This window comes from Giraffa tippelskirchi, chromosome 14, assembly GCF_054371585.1.
Source record: "Giraffa tippelskirchi isolate mGirTip1 chromosome 14, T2T-mGirTip1v1.2.pri, whole genome shotgun sequence".
NCBI classification, from domain to species: domain Eukaryota; kingdom Metazoa; phylum Chordata; class Mammalia; order Artiodactyla; family Giraffidae; genus Giraffa; species Giraffa tippelskirchi.
The window spans coordinates 21,839,672-21,843,503 of NC_137288.1; the positions used below are offsets into that span (position 1 = coordinate 21,839,672).

At 43.3% G+C, this 3,832-nt stretch overlaps 1 long non-coding RNA gene across 1 annotated transcript; it reads left to right on the top strand.

Annotated features, from left to right (window-relative positions):
• Nucleotides 1-573: 573 nt before the first annotated feature.
• LOC145534657 (uncharacterized) lies at nt 574-2,687 on the top strand. Its single transcript, XR_014074851.1, has 3 exons — nt 574-676; nt 759-824; nt 2,528-2,687. It is a non-coding gene; the product is annotated as an uncharacterized LOC145534657 (long non-coding RNA).
• The last annotated feature ends 1,145 nt before the right edge of the window (nt 2,688-3,832 follow it).

Here is a 3,832-nt window from a genome sequence, read left to right on the forward strand (position 1 = left end):
CCTCCTAGCTCAGCAAACCCAGGTTCTACTGCAGTAACGTGGAGAAGGAAATGGCAATCCACTCCAGTATTCTTGCCTGGAGAATCCCATAGACAGAGGAATCCGGCGGGCTCCAGTCTATGGGGTTGCACAGTCAGATATGACTGAGCAATTAACGCGCGCGCGCGCACACACACACACACACACACACACACACACACACACACACACACACACACACACACACACACACACACACACACACACACACACACACACACACACACACACACACACACACACACACACACACACTCTGGAGAAATGAAGACCGTGTAATTCCTGTAGAGCTCGTCCTTGCAGACCAAACAAAAACTCTGGTACTACGTAGTTTCAGGAAAAAATAAAATAGAAGAACAAGAATTATCTGGCCCCTGCCCTTCACCACCACGTCGATGAAACATATATGCCGAGAGCTCTCAGCATCAAAGGTCTTGCTCAGACCGTCACACGGTATCCACAAGCCCACAATGCACGCGCCTCAGTTTTCCACGGCGTTGACCCCTGGTGTTCGGCAACTGCCGCCACTCATTTGAATGTTCAGTGCTGGAATCCTGTTGATGGTTTTGAGTGTCTGGTTCCCTGGACAAAATGCGTCAATTTTCATAGCTGGTTACAAGCATCTTGGCAATCAAATGTATAAATTGTATCCTTTTTTTTCTTGAGGAATTCACCTTTCCATGATCCCTTTGTAACTTTGGTCATTTCTCTGCCATTAGGAACGGAAGAAAGAGAAAGAAAAGAAAGAAAAGAAAAGTCCCTTTTCAAAAGAGAAAATTTAACTGGTAGGTATTCTAAGAATCTTTAGTTGGTTTATATTTACAAGGTGATGATGCCTTGTTTTGAAATGACTCAAAGCTTGGCTTGGTGGATACCACCAATGTTACTCACGCATATGTCTTCTCATATTTATTAGATGACATTATCTAACACTGTCTAATACAATGAACCTAGCAAGATCTCTATAAATACTAACCGAATCAATGAAATAATTGATTAGTGACGACTGCAAATTAATTAGGCATTGCACAAAGTTATTCTCGATACTGAGCTATTATGAGACATCGTGGAGTGAAAGAAGGCATTGTGCACAGTTACGATTCGTCTATTCTTTTTTATTATTTTTCAGTTGGAGGAAAATTGCTTTACAGTGCTGTGTTGGTTTCTGCCATACAACAAGGGGAATCAGCCATAACTATACATAGATTGCCCTCTTCTTGAGCCCCCCTCCCCTCCCTGCATCCCAGCCCTCTAGGTCATCAAAAGAGCCAGGATGGGCTCCCTGCGTTATGCTGCAACTTCCCACCAGCTGTCTGTTTTGCACATGATGGTGTATATATGTCGATGCTATTTTCTCCACTCGTCCCACTCTCTCCCTCCCCCACTGTGTCCACAAGTCTGTTCTCTACACCTGTGTCTCCAGCCCTTCCCTGCAAACAGGTTCATCAGTACCATTTTTCTAGATTCCACATATAGGCGTTAATGTACAATATTTGTTTCTCTTTCTGACTTACTTCACACTATATAACAATCATCTATTCACTCATGCATCTTCCATGCTCATCTACCACTTAGAGGTTGCAACCTTCAGTAGGTCTTGTCTGTGTTTTAGCTCACACCATTCTCTTAGCCAAGCATGCTCACTGACCCGCACCACCAGCTTTCAGCACAATTCTCTAATCTACCTAGCGAAAACACGGATCAACATATCTGAAACTCAAGGGAGAGTCAGTGCCAAAAACATAAAGAGAGGAAAAAAAACTGTCAAGAATATTGTGCAGGTGTACGACTTGACTTTATGATATACTGTTGCATTTATCAGCAATCAAATTTGACTCAGTCTATAAATGACGTACTGCTATTCTTGGGCCAATAGAACTCCTTTTCCCGAGTCCTGCATCGTACATCTCTGCAGCACATCTCCTCTGAGTTCTTCTTAAAAATGTCACGGAGGGACCAAGGGCTGTAAGAGTCAGTCCTGGTCAAAAGTAGATGCTCTTCTTGTACCTCATGCCTACTTTCTTTGATCCATCATTTTGACCCCCAACTGTAGCCAAAAGGGTTGCACCCATTTTATTGAGGACATACCTGTACCATCAGCATTTGCCATTTAAGCCCCCAGTACTCCTGCAGTGTTGGCACTCTCACGGTCTCCATTCGTGGCTTCAGTGATGTTAATTCTCCCAGAGTCTTACAGCCAGTACACATCAGAATATGAACCCAAGGCAGTCTGGCTCCAAAGGCATTGCCATGCTCTCATCTAACTCAGAAGGGCTTTCTTGGATTTTCCCCCCACGTGGGCATCTCCTCTCCTTTACTGCCTCCAAAATCAGCAGCAACATGTTTCCTGATTCAGGGTCCTGAACATTTGTAGTCAGAATCTTTGTCGATAAGGGTCCCTAAATTGACACCATCATCTTTTTCATCCAGAGGCTTACTCCAAAAATAGTAGACACGTTGAACAGCATTCTCTTTGCTCTCTCTGTAGATATTAAATATCAATGATGATTGCATGTGAAGATGGAGGAGGAGACGGACTCAAAACACTGGAACTTCTGCCCGAGGAAAGCTCTGAAATTCGTTCGGCATAAGCTGAAAGATGACTCGTAAATTAAAAGACCACATTAAAGAAAATAGATTTAATAAAATGTTGATGAGCTCCTTTAATCCAAAGGTTAATAACCAGGAACACTTCCAAAATGGTATTTCACAAAATGGTTCCTCAAAGTTGTAAACAGGAAGCTTACTTCCCAAACTCAGATCCTGTTCATCAACTGGAATGCAGCACTTCTCAAATTCATGCTGCCTTGTTGCCATAGATGGCAATTTAAAAAACATTTACATTCATCATGAACATAAACTGATCAGGGAATGAATTTCCTCTAAATCATCTTGCTCACAAAAGATGATCTCCTTATAAGAATTATGATTCTATAGAATTATTAGCTCTTTTTTTTTTTAAGAGAGTATCAATGTCTCCTTCAGGACATTTGTGTCTTTGGTATTAAAGAAAGAACTAGATTAATCCTATATTAATCCTGAGAGCTCTAATCCTCTTTTTATTTTCAAATCTGTATCAGTGCAGCGTGAGCAGCATTTAAACAGTCATCTATTTGCCAGTGTTTTACACACTAAGATTTTTTTTTTTCCTAAGGACTCTACCATCTTATGATCACACTTACCCTGATCCCTGGAGGCTTCTGAATCAGTCCAAAAAAGAGAGCAAACTGAATTTCAGAGCGGCTCCCAGCCCTGCAAAGTCACTGCCAGATAACCTCCAGCTTTAATGCAGTAGTTTGGGAGTTCCCACTGCCAGTGACTGCTGCCAACAGTGGGTCTCTGCAAAAGCCTCTGCTTCCCCCCGCCACCACCCCCCAGAGCAGGAAACTCCTCGTTGGTTTATCAGCTGTGACTGCCAGCAGGCATTCACTGTAGGTAGGGAGTCTCAAAAGTGCAGTAACAGAACAGGCGCTGGCAGAAGCCTCCCCGAAATAATTGAATCTGAGCGTCTGGGAACTCAGTGCTTTGACTCTGGACGGCAGGCGGGATTGACCCCCTCCCTTCATTCAGGCCTGTAACTGGACCAGGCTGAGTAATTACACCTGGAGTCATGCCAACCCCCATCTGCGTCTTCTGGCTGGGACTTAAATTGGGGGAAGAAGATGCCTTTTCATCCATAGGATCTCTGCCAAACTGACCCGTCTCTCACTGCCACCAACTTTTATGATATTATAATCACTAGCAAACTATTTCAGAGAACCTATGCGATGGAGGGTGGTATGCTATCATTTCC